Raw genomic sequence first — 16752 nt, 5'->3', positions numbered from 1 at the left:
CAGTGACCTAGAAATGAAGGGCTCCAAATCCCATTACTAATTCCCCGAGCCATCAAGCCTCCCCTATGGCCTGGATCGTGTCCTGAAATCCAGGTCTCCTGTTGAAATAGCGTCAGGCAGCAGCCACTGCGTTGGCAAGCAAGGTTTTGAAAATAAAGAGGGGGACAAAAAGAGGAAAATGTGCACAGACAGAGTTGGCTTCAATTATTACTTTAAAGTTTTTCAGCCCCTTTAAACCTACAAACTCTGAACCTTCTTTAAAGTCAAAAGCTTGCCAGGAAGTACAAGAATGGTGTTCAAACAAACACAGCCTTCTATTTTGTTTGAATGGGGAAAATACACATGCCCCCTCCCAAACCGAGGAATAATGAGAGGAAACCAAATGAGAGGAAGTTGTTGAACAGGAAAGAAAGAGATTAAATGAGTATTGCAAGGATGAGAAGAATATTTACTGCCAAAGTAAGAAAAAGGACCTAAATGAAAGCACCCTTCAATAGCTTTCCCCTTTCACTTATTATCTCTGTGTAGCTCTCTCAATCCCTCTCATCAAAGAGGGACAATTATTTTTCAGGGAAAATGTAGGATTTTTGTGATTTAGGTGAAGCCCGTGCAAAGCGAGCTAGATAAAAATGGCATGTTAAAGTTCAGGTCCTGCCTTTTAAGCGAAAAGCTTCAGCTTTACAAATAGTCCTGTAGATGGAGCTGCACTCTGCAATTCTAAGATTGTGCCTTCAACAATGAAGCAATTGTTTCCTGTCTCCACTTAGCAATTCCTCCCTCTCTTTCGGTTCTTTCTGGTTGCATGTTCTATTTATTTTAATGTATACCTTTGTGTAAAGGCTGTCTCTGAGTGGTTAGATACCCCGTTGATATGTGGCCTTCAAGGGGGAAAAGGGAGTGTAGCCTATTCCCATGACATCCTAGGGCTTTGTAGAGCCAAAAAAACCTTCTCAGGAACACCTAATCCTTGGGCTCTGGCCAAGTACCACAATCCTTCTGTACAACTGACATGGGCCACTTGGGACACTTGAGAGCTTTAGGTGTGTCTCTCTGAAGTCAGCCCCGGCCAAGCATGAGGCAAATGTGCCCGACCAAAGAAAATAAATTATGTGGACTCCAATTTTCAGCAGTTATGAAGTATTAAATTACACATGCGAAGAATTCACTTTGGGATTAACCCTTTGGAACCGAAACATAATCTTGTCACAACGCTTGTAAAAGGAGCACGCTCTGTGTAAGGCCTGCCTTTCCAAAGACTCAGAGGTGGCTGACCAGAAGGGATTGATGCTAAACGAAATAAAGTGTAATTTAATGCAAGTAAGTTAAGCTGCTACCTGGACATAGGAGAGGGTGTGTGTTGGCAGGGGAGGGAGGGTGGGGGGGAGGGGCGTTCTGTCCTATTTCTTAGAATATGCTGCCCTTTGTATACTGTAAGTTTCAATGACACGGTAAAGTTAAAGAATTCACCGAGAATGCCACTTTCAGCACTTAATCAAAATGCATTTTAGCATAATTCACACAGCCCCTGTAGCTGCTTCTTCATTCAGATTTAGAGAAGTGGTTGAGGGCCACTGGAACTTGACTGAAATCACAACTACAGAACCCCTGAAAAGGCATTTGTCTTCTGTGACTCAGTGAGGGACAGAAAAGGACATCCTGCCCTGCCCCTTTGAAGAACTTCTGGTTCCCCATAACCATCTGAAGCACTAAAGCAGTTAGTGCATGATGTGGCTGAAATATAACATGTAAACCCTGCAGTAGAAAAACAAAACGCTGCTGTTTGCTTTCTCTTTAAAGCTATTTATTTACCAAATGACCATAGAAAGCAAATCTTCAACAATAACAGGAAGACCTCAATCTTGAAGAACTTAAAAAAAAAAAAAAAAGTTGTCTTTTGTTTTGTTTTGTTTTGTTTTGTTTTTCTTAACAAAGCTAACTTTTTGGTAAAGTGTATGTCTTAAGTATGAAAAGCAGGTTTTAGGGAAACATGCAACCTTGCCTTTTTCCGGTTCATTATCAGAGTCTGTGTGATCTACAGGAAGAACGTTATGTTTGGGGGCTAGCAAACTGCGTCTCCAAACAAATCCCTCACTTATGCCACACATGCCCCTGGAAAAACATCGCTGTGCAATGTATGCCTGAAGGACATTGTGGAGCTCATCCACTTGCCTCATTCTAATCAAAGAGAAAACTGAAGCTGGTGGAGATTCCACAAGATGCTCAAAGCCACACAGCTAGGATGAGAAGGCTCTTGACTTCCAGTATAACTTGTTTCTAAAAAAACAATCTCTAATTTGAGAAATAGCTCTATTTCTCTAAGCCTCAGCTGCTTCCATCCACACAAAGGAATAACTATCTTCTCTAGGAATATTTTATATGGAATATTTTGGGACACATGTAGAGATTTTCTAAAATAAGCCAAGTGGTAATAAGTTGACGCATGTGTGTTTGTATGTCTAGAGGTGGATGGGGAGAGAATGAGAAGGAGAGATCAAGACAGAGGAAGAGATGAGGTTCCTGACATCATATGGTTGTTAGGTGGAGTAACTAATAAAAGTAATTGCTAAGCACTGTGAAATCAGACTGCTGTGCAAAGCTAAACCAGGATGCACCAAATTTGCAAATAAAAGTCATGAGACTTTTATTTTCAACAGGTGGCATTTAAGAATGCAAACTATTAGGACCCAAATGAGAGCTCAGTGTAAAGGGGAAGACATGTGGGGATTTACACACTTGTGAAATCAGGGGCACTGAAAAACATTGCTTCATCTTTGCAATCTTCTACAGATACACATATTGAGAAAAATAGCTGATTGGAGATGCATTTAGAAAATGCTTCTCCTATATCCATTGGTCGTGAGTGAACATAAAAGAAAGGAAAAACAAGTAAGAAAATCTCTTACAAAAGAGAAAAGCCAACTGACACTGCTTGTGGACAAACGAGTGTGAGCCAAAAACCCAAAACGAGGAAGGCAATAAAACAATACAAAAGCCCACCCACTGCACCCATCATGATGCTGTAACCAATTGCCTTGCCTGTAGCAGATCCACCTCATATATTTACTCAGATAAGAAAGAATTGTTTTCCTGGCAAGCACCCCAAGTTTGATTTATCACTCACAATATGAAAAGGCTGCCAAGCAAGCCTAATAATTTCCAGTTTTTAAAGTTATCATCATCGGGCATGGAAATAAGGCTCAAGGCAGTAGGTGTGTATGCAATTATTCTGGTAAGAAGTTGGTTTGTTGAGGCTGGTTCTCTCTGCCAAAAAAGTATCATAAAAGGGATGCCTAGGCCATGTCAAACCTAAGGAAATAATTTCCCCAAGCTGCTTGCAGATAGCAAGGATCTCTGCAGTGTGGCCGATACCCTAAGGATCAACCATTTCTGTTTCATGAAGAATGTGAACTAAAGAATCCTACTAATTATAATGGTGACCTGAATCACTTGGTCAAGAAATAAAAATGATCGTCCTCAAGATTCTCCTGAAAAGATTACTCGAGTTTGCGATGGTCTGAATTCTTCCCCGTATGTTAGATAATTGATTTGATCAATTGGTACTTTTTGACTATTTGAGGGGTAAGAGGCATTCAGGAATCTGCCCACAGTGAGGAGTTAGGAGGACCCTTACTCTTCTCCCCCAACCCTGCCCTTCACATAAAATACATACCTTATAAATGGGGAGATTTAAAGTTTGCACGAATGAGGCAAGATTTTAATGTATGATACAAGAACCTTAGTGGAAATCAAAGATAGATTTGTAAAAATGCTAACTTCTCAGCCATGCTTTATGGTATTATAAAAGAGGCCAGATGTAAGATTCTCCTAACTTAAGTCTGATGGCATTCGTTGGAAAAATAATTTGATTTCAAGTGGCAGAGAGCCTCTCTGCAACATGTGTACAATTCAGTGTGCATGTGTATGTATTTCTGAAGTGAGGTTTTGGCCTGTTATCATTAAAAATAATCTCTAGTTTCTCTTTTTGTCTCCTTTGTTTGTTTGAACATACAGTGAAAAATAGCTGTTAGAACTTTTTGGTAGAGTGCACATGTGATTCTTTTTTTGAAACTGACAAAGGCATTTTGACCAATGTGTATTATGAGAGCAGATTTTATATAAATATATGTGTATAAAATAAGCTCATTTGCACATGGCTCAAAGGAAGCTAAACTCACTATAGAAAATTACCTAATGTTTATTTCAGCTTAGTTTTCAGATTTCAGTATGTGTAGAGAAAATAAGGGCAAGTGGATAATTGTATAAGGAAGAGGGCTATGGCTTGTAACGTGCATGTGTCTTGCTGTAACACACAGAATAGACTGTGTGGCCTAAGGTGAGTTTCTTCACCAATCTGAAATCCAGACCTAGGGGGATTGCGTTGCAAGGCATATCCTATAGCACAGATCCTGCAAAATGCCACTAAAACTGGAATATTTGACTCTTAATGTGTTTAAATCTATTTTTCTTTCTTTCTCTCTTTCTCTCTTTCCTTTTTCTTCCCTTCCTTCCTTCCTTCCTTCTTTCCTTCCTTCCTTCCTTCCTTCCTTCCTTCCTTCCTTCCTTCCTTCCTTCCTTCCTTCTTTCTTTCTTTCATCCATGCTCTATTACCTATCAATCTATTATTACTTTTTTTTCATTGCAGAAAGGAGGTATTATAATTTACATAAGTATGTAAACTTGCAACATACTAAAGTAGAATTAAATGGTTTAGGGAATAGAGGAAAGGTAAAATTTTTTTAAAAAGTAGGAAAGATAAGATGAAGGCAGAAATGAGATCAGTACAAAATGTGTTCACTAAGAAATTCTATATTTGTTAGGGGTATAAAACGAATTAGACTCTATGTTTTCAGAAGCAAGTGTAAAAGGGCATTTCAAACCATATTGTAATTCAGTGTCCATAATATGATAAGGTATAATGGTTCTCAGGAGAAACACAACTATGCAAGGTTTTAGGACCAGAAAGAACTTCCTTTTGTGAGGCCTCAAAAAGAGTAGTCCAAGACCTTCAACCAATGCCCACCAATAGTTTAATGCTAAAGCTCAAGTCAGTGAGGATAACTCTTCAAAATGTGAAAATGCGTATGATATAGTCACTCTTTCTCTGGCTGCTTTGCTGGATCTTTCTCAAAAAACTTGGCCATGAAACTCTCCCTTTCTCTTTCTGTTGTTACTCCTTTTGTGATCTCATCCAGCCTGTTGACTTTGAATATCATCTCTATGTGAATGTATCTATCATGGCTTCTCTCTTTAGCTTCAGACTCAAATTTCTACTGATATACTTAATACGCATCTCAGATTCAACATTCCAAAGAAGAGAATTTGATTTTACCCCCAATATCTGCTCCCTCCCCAAGTTCATATACTCAGGAAAATGGAAGACCATTATTTCAGTTGTTAAAGCCATAACCTTAGAGTTATCCTTAATACCTCTCTTTCTTTTGTATTGCACACCAATAATTTCTATTTTACCTTTCTTCGAGATGTCTTGAATTGGACCAGTTCTCACGATCTTTACTGCCACAACCCTAGACTAAGCCAGCATTACCTCGCTTCAAGAACACTTCCACATTTCTCTCATTATAGTTGTTCTCTACTTTGTAGTCAAAGTGAGCCACTCGATAAATAACTCAGATTATGTCAGTGCTATGTTTATAATCTTCTATTGTCTTTCATCAAATTTTAAATAGAATCCAGGTTTCTTCACATGGCTGAAATAGCCCTATGGTATAGCTTTCTGTTATTCTCCACTACCTACTCCCCACTTCATTTCATCATAGCTATTCTGGCCATCTTGCTGTTTATTGAACATGCCAAACACAGTCCATCCTCAGGGCCTTTGAACTTACTGTTCCTTCTTTACTAGGAAGAGAACTTGGTGTGTTCTCTTCCTAGTAAACTGCATGATCTCCATTCAGGTCTCTAATGAAAAGCCACAATTTGAGAAAGGCCTCATTTGCGTACTCACCTCCCCTGCTACCAGCCCTCTCTTTTCTTCCTCTGTTTAATTAGTTTTCAGAATGCATAGCATGAACTGATAGGACCTTTTAGGGTATTTGTTTATTTTCTAGATTGCTCTGTGAGGGCAAGAAGCTCGTGTGTTTTGTTCATTGGCTGATCTCAAGTGCCTAAAATAGTATCTGGCTTCATGGTAAATGCTGAACAGAAAAAAAACTTGAATTCTTTAATAAATAAATCAAGAAATATATTTTTGGATCATCTAGAAGAATGGATACTTTGCATATACTTCAACTAATTTTTGACAATTAATGTTTCCCTCACTTCACGATATGTAAGTATTGATCAGTAGGGAGTTTGAGGTCATTCTCCCTCATGTGCTACTTGATGCTTTATCAATAATTCATATGCCTCTATAGAAGGCAAAGAGACCTCCAATGGCAATGTGCCAAGGAAGTTTGGGTACAGAGGTAAGTTCTTTCTTCAAAGAATGAACGTATTTATTACCAAATTTCAAGTCACAGACTATGACCACAGTGATATGAACTTGGCAAATGTCAAATATATGTAACCAAATGCCTTCTTTAGACCTTTGAAAACAACACACAATAATAACAAAATTTTAAAAACAAAACTTCTGTAAATGCACATAGACCATTTAACCTCCAAGGTAAAAGTGACTGCAAAAGATTCATACGGGTATTCAATGGAGTCCACTTGTGGTAAAGTATCACTATCTATAAGTCAACAAAATATGTATGGTCATGTATGTGATTCCTACTGATGTCATATTAAATTACTACAAATTTAACACCTTAAAACAACACCCATTTATTGTCCATTGGACTCTACTAAGTTCTCTGCTTCCAGTCTCACAAAACCAAAATTGAAGTATGAGCAATATTGCGTTCATTTCTGGGGCTCTAGAGGAGAATTCATCTCCAGGCCCATGCACGTTATTGGCAGAATTTGGTCCCATGCTATAGTAAGATTGAGTTCCCTGTTTCCTTGCTGAATATCCAGGATTCTTTCTTTAGCTTTTCAATCCTATCCACATTCCTTGGCCATGGTCCTCCAATAATTTTTTAAGTCAACAGTGACAGGTTGAGTCCTTTTCCTGCTTTGTATTTCTCCTGCCTCTTTTCCAACCACATCTCTTTTGCATCTTTTTACTTCAGCAGGGAAACGTTCTCTCTTTTTACACATTCATGAGATTCTCATCCGTATTATACAGGATCATCTCCCTACCTTATTTTCTATAAATTTAATTCCATGTGCAAAGCCCATTTTGCCATACGATGTAACATATTCACAGGTGAAACATAAGGGGGTGATGATCATTGGGGCCAAAATCCTGCCTACTACTGACCATTTCAAAAATATAATTTTAATTTTAGAATGGTAGATCTTGCTTTGAAGACAAGTTGCAATGTTCTAATTTAACCAGAACACTTCCAGTTTATGGGAAGACTGGAAGTCTTCCACTATGTTTTCTCCACATGACCAAATGTCTATTTCTATATTCTTACTGCCATGGAGGAGTTTCTATGACTTTCCTTGTGACCTTCAGTAAAACCAAAAGGGGGTGGAGGAGAGGTGATCACGTTTATATCCTAAGTCATTTCAGAGGAAGAGCTGTGGCTCTTTCGTACATATTACACATCACACATCCTTTGTAGGATTCTAGGTAGGAAAGAGACCAGACAATATTGGAGACCAGTATCAGTCCACTTGGCAAAGGCCTAAAATGAGCAAGATAACTTCAGCCATGCCTACAAATAGTACTAAATTTGCTTACGTGAGCCTTGTCTCAGAAAATAGGTTTGTTTGAGTAAGGACACATCTTTACTGCACATCCATAAACTTTGGACTAAGAAAAATGTGAGACGGTACGGCTCTGAAACATTGGTTAGGATCCTGGAGATTAAACTTAAACCACTGGAGCCCATGAGACTCAGAACACTTAATGGCATGCACCTGACATCTAATTCTATCAATTTCTCTTTGAAAAGTTTACATGGCTTTTATGACACACTGTTTATTTTCACATAGTTGACCATACTCAAGGCTCTACTTTATCCAATTCAGCTTCATTTTTAAAAGGGTAATGAAAAGCAAGATACAGACATATGTGTATCAGAGGTATTGAATGAGAAGCTGAGTAGCATTTTCTAATGTTCTTTCTTTGTTCCTTCCTTCATTCTCTCCTTCCTTCCTTTCTTCCTTCCTTCCTTCCTTCCTTCCTTCCTTCCTTCCTTCCTTCCTTCCTTCTTTCTTGCCTATACGTCTACCTTCTTTCCTTCTCTTTTTACTTCCTTGATCGAATATTGATTAAGCACCTTTTATATAAGGATTGTGCTGGCATATATATATATATATATATATATATATATATATAGACATATACTTTGTCTTTGAAATGTTCACAATCTAGAGGCAATCTCAGGTATATCTCTGGAGCACAACAGCAACAACACCTGAGTGAATCATTGGATAAGAAGAGTAGGAAGAATTACTTGAATAGTATTGAATAGTATTTCAAAGATAAATGGAGGCAGTGGAATGAACAGTTCAGCAAAAGAACATCACCGAAGAGTATATTCAGAAAAATTCCCAAAGTATGAGTGGATCACTTGTGACTGAGAAGTGTAACAGTCATTGAGTCTGGACAGATAGGCATGGGGCCAATTAAGAATAAGTGAGACTATCAGAGAAAAAGTATTAGGCATTTGGAATTTATATTAAGGATACATTAAGAAATAAAAAATGAATACAAAGAGAATCAGAGAACATGGGAAACCATCTCAACCAGATATATATCAAGCTTCACAAGAAGTTGAACGACATTCAATGTGTGATAGTTGACCTTATAGTCCACTACTCTCTCAGGGTTCAGTTTGTCTTTGCCTTTGCAATTTGTGTCCGAGAAAGGAACTGCCAACTGTATTCTCCCTCCTGTTCATAGCTTCCCTTTATTTGTGATATGCTCTCTTATATTTGATGCCTTCTACTAAATGCCTTCTGCACAGTTCTTTTCATTTCAATGCCACTCACTTGTCTGCATCTCTTTCTGTGTCCTCACATGTTAAAACTCATGAGGAAAAAGAATGTACCTGGATTGGTTAGGATTCTGTCTGTAATATCAACTGCTCCTGGAGAGCAGACATTTCAGGCCATCTGCCACTCAAGTCATGTGCCTGTCAGTAAACACCTATGTTCATCAGATACCCATAGCACAATTGTTAGAGACTGGTTAGGGGACTACCACCAACAATGTTTCTTAGAAATGCTGGCAATTGAAGGATTCAGAGCATCATTGAATAAATAGAATGCTAAACATTTAACATTTATTCTGAGTGATAGAGTTTCATAAAGGGATTTATAAGAAGGAGAGTAAATTGATATGACTACATTTTAGAAAGATTATGCAATAGGGAAAATGTGTTTTTTTTTTTGGTCTGTAAAGGAGTAGAAACAATGACTGAAGAGGAAAAGTTGGGAGACTATGCAATAATCAAGGAAAAAATAAAGTACGGGGCATGATTGATGTGGCAGCATTGTGAGGTGGAGGGGGAGATAGAAGACAGTAAGTGCATTGTTTAGAGGAGTTTGTGTGGACTCCCACAGGCTTGTGTTTGAAACTGGTTCTGACCCTTATTAGCCCTGTGACCACAAACAATCATTCAATCTCTCTCAGCCTCAGTGACTTCATGAGTAAAATGGGTATAATGCTATCATATACTCATTAGACTGTAGTATGAGTTCCTGCAGTTAAATGAGAACATACATGCAAAATATTTAGCCAAGTGCCTGGTACACAGTAAGCATTCCATAATGTCAACTCATAGTAGTTTGAAAACATTTCTCTCAGATTTCTGGGTTGCATGACTTGCTGGATAGGAAGAGCAGTTATCAGAAGAAGGAGGCATGCCTTCCTGGAATCCCAAATCCCTGGCTGAAAAGTCTGAATCAGATCATTTCATGATATCATCATTTCTTCATGTTGCTGAGGGCGATAAGAAATCTACAGCATGGAAGGAGAACTGACTCTGGGTGATGAACACACAATGGGATTTATAGATGATGTAATACAGAATTGTACACCTGAAATCTATGTAATTTTACTAACAATTGTCACCCCAATAAATTTAATTAAAAAAAAAGAATAAAAAAAAAAAAAAAAAAAAAAAAGAAAGTGTTAAAAAAAAAAAAAAGAAATCTACAGCAAATTAGGTGTAAAAACGTAATGTTTGGAATTTCGTAAGATTGTCTTTGTGGAGAAGGTACTAGTTAAAGACATGGCTGAGTCTCCAAAAATGATATTTGGAATTCTCAGATAAATGAAACAATTACCAATTATGGTATCAATAGTCCACACTGTAAAGCATAACTCAACAGCACTTCTCACAATTATAGCAACATCTTAGAAGAAAAAGTGAACACTGACTAACTCAGCAATGAAGAGACTTTCCAAATGAGTTACACAAAAAGATAAAGTCCCTAGGAACCTTGTCCCTGTCATTAATGATCTTATCCATGTCATGGCAATTCTCACCTTACAGTCTGTTATTAATGGTTCTAAATGGGTTGCTAAAGCCGACATCTTGGGATACCAGAGGAGAAAGCTATGAGGAAGAAAGAATTTATAATGATTCTTCTTGTTCAACACATTTTCTTTTCTTTCATGTACTAGAATCACGAAAATTCTTGCTTCTCTTTTCCCTCCATGAGCTTCTTCAAAGCTAAAGCTGTGTCTGTGAATTCAATAACAATTTACGTACAATCCTCTGTTTCTAGCACTAGAATAGGCACAGCAGTGTGTTTGTCTTATAACTATCAAGAAATTCTTAGTCCTCTCCACAAGGTAGGAGGTCTGATCAAAACTGGTTTTAGAGTTTGAAGTAGGTTAACGATGAAACATAAACACCAATTAATATAATTTTGAAGTGTCCAGTGTCTTCTTTGGTACTCAAAGCATTCTGTTTGAAGGTTTCCACAGGGATAAATTATTCTAAAGAAAGAAAAGTGATACAATAGTTTTCAACTTTGTGGCTCTTTACTACTTAGGATTTTCATTTCTCTTTCTTTCTCAAAAATGTTCATTGCCAAGTGAAACTGATGTAGAAGTCTTTTCTCAGAGACCTTTTTGTGGTGCTGCTTGCGAAGGCTAAAGAGTTGCAGCAAATGATTTTTTTGGCTGAAGATTTTGAGTTTGTAATGTACATAAAGAGTTGCCTCTAAGGAAGTACAGAGGCAGGAGTGAGGAAGAAAACAAAGAGGAACTGAAATAAAGTGTTGTCTCATGGGAATAACTTCTCCAATTCAGTTGGATTCTTTGGGTCCCGGTTGTCATTTATTCTCATTACAGATATGCCAAAGTTGTGCTACATTAGAAATTAATCACAATGGGTTAAAACAGTGAGAGCTACAACAATTGGGCTGAGTTCAAACCGGAGTATACAGAATAACTGGGCATAACACTGTAGAAAAGAGCATGTATACTATTTTGGAAGCAGCTATGCATATATACATAGTTTTTGTGTTTTTCCCCCCGCTAAGTTGAATTAGTTCTTTCATATTTACTCTAAAATCAAAATGCCATTATTCATTACATTAGAAAACATCACCATTATTACACATTTGCTTAATATTCACTTATTTGGCATCTTCTACATTGTCCCAAGCACCATAGTAGACACTGAAAATGCAGAAGTACAAAATCTGTAGCTCTTGCACTCAAAGATCTCACTGCCTGATTATGATTGATAGACATGTAACTTTTACATATATTTATTTGGAGTTTTGAACCTAAATAATAATATGAAATTATCTTGTGGTCAAATAATTAAAAGCCAGAAGTCATCGTTGTGGCGAATTAATAAATTGGAAACCTATAAATTTATCTCTAGCCATTTCTATTCATGAAAGAAAGAAACACAAAACTTTACCAATTGTGGGACTACTCCTCATGCTACTATAATTTAGAACAGATTTTTTTTTTGTAGTGCGTCATACTGTATTGATTTGTTCAATGAAGGTACATAATTATGAAGGAAAATAACATGGACAAAATAAAGTAATGAAATTGTCTCTGTATAATTAAAATTAACAACTACGGTTAAAACCAAGTCTGAGCCTGACTTTCAGACTTGACTCATATTTAGCCTGTTTTCTTTCCCCCTCCTTCTTGGAGAGGTCAATTAAGATGGCAGTGCCAGCCCAGGTTTTTGTAGGTTTAAAGATTCTTAGATTGTTGAAGCATTTTTTTTATTTTCCTGATTATAACATCCAAGAGGCAGCAATGATTTAAATATTCATATTGGAATTTCATGGATGTATTAACCCTGTTGACACTGAATCTCATTTTAGGCTGTGCCTTCAAATTAAAGTAAAATAGAATTCTAAGCCAGATATTTGTACAAAACCCCTGCCACAACTCTGTACATGTTTCAGGCAAAAAATATTGTTTGGCCTGCATGGCTGAGCTAACAGACTCAATTCTCCCCAACCTTTGTACATTTCAGCACCTCCAAGAGCCAGAATGTGTAGCCATCCAGAATTTTTTTTCTATATATCGTAGATAGCTGTTCTTAACCTGCATCTATTTAATAACTATTATAAACAGCTCAATTTCATTCCCTCCTGATAGGAGTAGATCTCTATAAGAACAACTCTTGGTAAATTCAAAAATTTTCTCACAGAGAGAACAGGAATTCGAGGCATATATTCATAAGCCAAGCATTGCAGTTAGCTTGGCATGCATTTAGCCAAACTGCCGCCAAGTGTAGTTATTTTCAATAAGTATGCTTTTTTCTTTTTAATCACAGGTTGATTTTGATCCTATAAGAATATTTTAAGCTGTAATGTAGTTGTGTTGAGACTTCAAAGTAAGGGGGAAGTGAACATTTTAGTGGATATATAAACAGGAACATAACCTGTAAAAATTAGAGATAAATAAAGTTCAGAATATGTGAAGCATAAGCTGGGGCTGATTTGAAGGATTAAAATTGTTTCAAAATTACAGAAATCCAGAACAAGAGGGTGCTGCAACAATCAATAAGAGAGATCCGATAGTGGAAAAAATAAACATGAGAGAAGAATTGGAAAAATTGGGACCAAGAAAGAAGAAACTGACATTTCTTAATCTAGAGAAGAAATAGTTTGAGGGAAACAATCGAAATTTCATCATATGAAGACTTATTTTATAGGTGATAGGGTCCAGATGTTTCCCTGTCCCCTTAGCTAATATGGAATTATGTGACAACAAAAATTTTAGCTTACTTATTGTGAATATACAGGCTGAGAAACCCTGAAATTGTTTATCAAAAGTTGTGTATAGGAAGACCAATTCAGCCATACAAATTGACATGGGGTCATATACCCACAGGCCTTATTAAAAGTAACCTTTGACTAAGAAGCTGAGGTTTTGATGGCCCCAAGTATCACAGATATGTGCATATATGCAAAATAAACATTTTTTTAAATAAAGAAATCTGATATCTGTCAAGTTGAGATTATCAGGATTATTACTCTGTCTATATCTGAGAATGACCATTTTTTTCTCATGCATGTTTTGTGTTTTGCAGTGGTTTCAATTGAAAGTCTCCATAAACCTAGATAATTTAGGAATGGATTCCCATTTTGTATATCTAGGTAGAGCCAGTTTCTAATGGAAAGTAAGAAATAAGGTCAAATTAGAGTAGTAAGACTTTTCATGAATTTACAATCACTAAAATGTATGGGATAAACTCATTAGTAACTTAAAATGAAAGCTAGATAGTTTGAGCCACTCATCATTTCCTTTTGAGTGTAATGGTTCCTTTGGTATTAATAGAGAAAATTCAAATGAAATGAGAGCCATTCAGAAGAAATAATTTGAATAGGAAATAAGATTTGAAAGTATATTTTTTCAGTTGATTGAAATGATGGGTATTATTCTTTTCTTCTTTAATATTTATAGAGAGGTATGAGATTTAAAATCACAAAATAACATGTATAAACAGAAGCAAATGTATGTACTAATTGTACCAAAAGTAACTTTGGAGAAATTTACTTCTGGCTTAGTGGAATAAGTTCACTAGACTATTCCATTAACAACAAAAGAAACCTCTATACAAATTATTTTCAACAGCAAAGAACAACGACCTAAAGATATCAGAGAGAAAACAAAAATATGAAACTTTTGGATGGGAGACAAAATTTGTGAAAGCAAACAATGTGGGGATGAATTTGCCTCTATTTTTCTTTTTACCCATTAGGAAACTCCAAACAAATTATGTTGTTTTAGACAAGAGAAGCAGAAAAGGGAACCCCTGTGAACTGCAAGATATAGGTGAATCCCTGAGTTGTGAGGTTCAGAGAAAGGGCTATGCTAATTCTGGTAGGAGCACACACTTAACCCATGAACTATGCATATGTGGAGCAGTCCTAAATCTGTATCCGAATGGCTTTGAGAATTGAAATGAGACTTGAGCCATCCACACAAGACTCTAAATGACCTTGAATTATGAATGCATGGACAAGCTCGAATCAACGTAATAAAGACTTAGAGAATGGAATTGAGATTTGAATTGAGACAGTTTAGAAGAGACAGGACAGAATTTAGAGTCTGAACATAACCAGATTGATTAGTGGCTGAAAAAAAAATCTACAATCTGTAGAGGATTATAAGAAGATTCAAATTCTGCAGAGCATGACATTTGCAAAGTCCATCATATATGGAATAAATGACATCACCAATGAGAGTGAAAATCCCAAGGGGAAAAAAGTATTCAAAGATGACTGAAAAGCTAGAGTTATAGGACAAGAGTTTCTGCAACAGGTATTATAAGCATACTTTAAGGGTGAAGGAAAAACACCCTTAAAATGAGTGAAAAGATAGGCATATTTAGCACAAAAATAAACACTATTAAAATAAATCAAATGGAAATTTCAGAAATGAAGAGTCAAATATTGGAAATAAAAAAACTCACTGAATGTGCTCTGTCCAGAATGGATATAGCAGGGAAACGAGGAAACTGAAGATAGACTGGTAAAACCGCAGGTATCTAAAAAACAAAAAGAAAACAAAAAATTAAACTGCATGTAGCCTCAAGGACCTATGGGATAATATCAAAATGTCTAACAAATAAATTTGTGGAGTCTCAGAAGGAACTCTGGCAAGAGAAAAATTGAGGCAGAAAACATATTTGAAAAAACAATGGACAAAAGTGCCCTGATTTTTTGTGAAGGCATAAATTTATAAATTGAATAGCTCAAAGAATCTCCAACATAATATACTCAAAGAAAACCATGACTAACTACATGCATGTAATTGAGTTGCTGAAAATCAAAGACAATAAAAACATCTTGAAAACAGCTAGAGAAAAATGACACATTATGTATCATAGGGGAACAATAATTCAAACAATCTTGGATTTGCCATTGGAAATAATGGATCTAAGATGACAAAACAAAAAATATTAAAATTGTAAATAAAAGTACTGTCAATATGTAATGTATTTCCATTAAAACTATACTTCAGGAATGAAAACAAAATGAAGACATTTTGAAGTAATGGAAAACTAAGAACGTGTGGCCATTATACTTGTTCAATAAGAAATGTTAAAGGAAGTTTTTCAAGCTGAAGGGAAATTATACAAAAGAAAAACTTGAATCTTCAGGAATGAAGAACACAAAAATGATAAATGTTTGGTAAAGATTAAATACTAATTTTTAATCTCAAAAAATTCCAAGATGTTAATAACCATTCAGAGCAAAAACTTTAACATTTCTTGGTAAGGTTTTTCAGTTTATTTAAATGTATATTTATTTACCAAGGATAACATAAAGTTCAATGGGAAGGGACATGAAGGTTCCGATATGGTTTCAGCATTTCTACAATTTATGTGAGTATGTATGAGTATGTATAATATCAGCTCTAGAAGACAGTGAGAGGTGTTATGCATGTACATTTTAATTCTTAAAGCAATCTCTCTCTCTCTCTCTCTCTCTCTCTCTCTCTCTCTCTCTCTCTCTCTCTCTCTCTCTCTCTCTCACAGACATGGAGATATAGCCAAAAAACCAATTAAAAGAAAAAGCTGGAAAAAAAACCTATAAATAATGTAGTAAACATTTCAAACATCTCATTAATTAAATGAAATATTAAATGTTATGGTCTATATACTCCAATTATAAAGCAAAGATGAACAGATTGTAGAGAAAGAATCACTCTATGCTTCCTATATTTTGAATATAGACTTGTTTTAAAAATAAAGTCAATAATAGGTTGAAATTACATGGAGAGAAGAAAGTATATCATGAAGTCAGTAAACATAAGGAAACTCAATATTTTAGTATCAGATAGACTTCAGACAAAAAGTACTAAGAGAAACAAACAGGACATTTCATAATCAAGAAGACATAAAAATATCAATAATTATGTTCCTAAAAATAGGGCCTCAAAATATGTCAAAGAAAAATTGAAAAATTTAAATGGAGAAATAGTCAATTGCACAATCATAGAAATGGATTTTAGCACCCATGTAATAAGAAATCTGACACCATTTTTGTTGTTGTTGTTTGCTGACACCTTTTAAGCCTTAATCTTCCCTCTTTCCTTTGCACTCCACATTTTGGCAAGCTGATTAAAGGTCTTGGATACTCCCTTTTGGCACCAACAGAAAACTCAGATCGCACAAGACCCTCACTTCTGTCTCAGCCCTTAAGCACAATAAAAAGACCTCTTTCCTTTCCTTGCTCACTCAAAACATTTTGAATCTGCTTGAGGAAATAAACATATGTATGTATGTATGTTAA

The 16752-nt window shown here is 36.1% G+C and overlaps 1 long non-coding RNA gene across 1 annotated transcript in view; it reads right to left on the bottom strand.

Moving 5' to 3' along the window:
- LOC141567432 (uncharacterized) overlaps positions 1-15004 on the bottom strand; it is an 88355-nt gene extending 73351 nt beyond the window's left edge. Inside the window, exon 1 of the long non-coding RNA XR_012490017.2 lies at positions 14928-15004. This is a non-coding gene — a long non-coding RNA (uncharacterized LOC141567432). The remainder of the gene's footprint in view (positions 1-14927) is intronic.
- Positions 15005-16752: the final 1748 nt, after the last annotated feature.

Source organism: Rhinolophus sinicus, chromosome 17 (genome assembly GCF_057876585.1).
Source record: "Rhinolophus sinicus isolate RSI-liver-muscle chromosome 17, RSI-T2T, whole genome shotgun sequence".
Taxonomy (NCBI): domain Eukaryota; kingdom Metazoa; phylum Chordata; class Mammalia; order Chiroptera; family Rhinolophidae; genus Rhinolophus; species Rhinolophus sinicus.
This window is presented reverse-complemented; position numbering and strand designations above follow the sequence as displayed.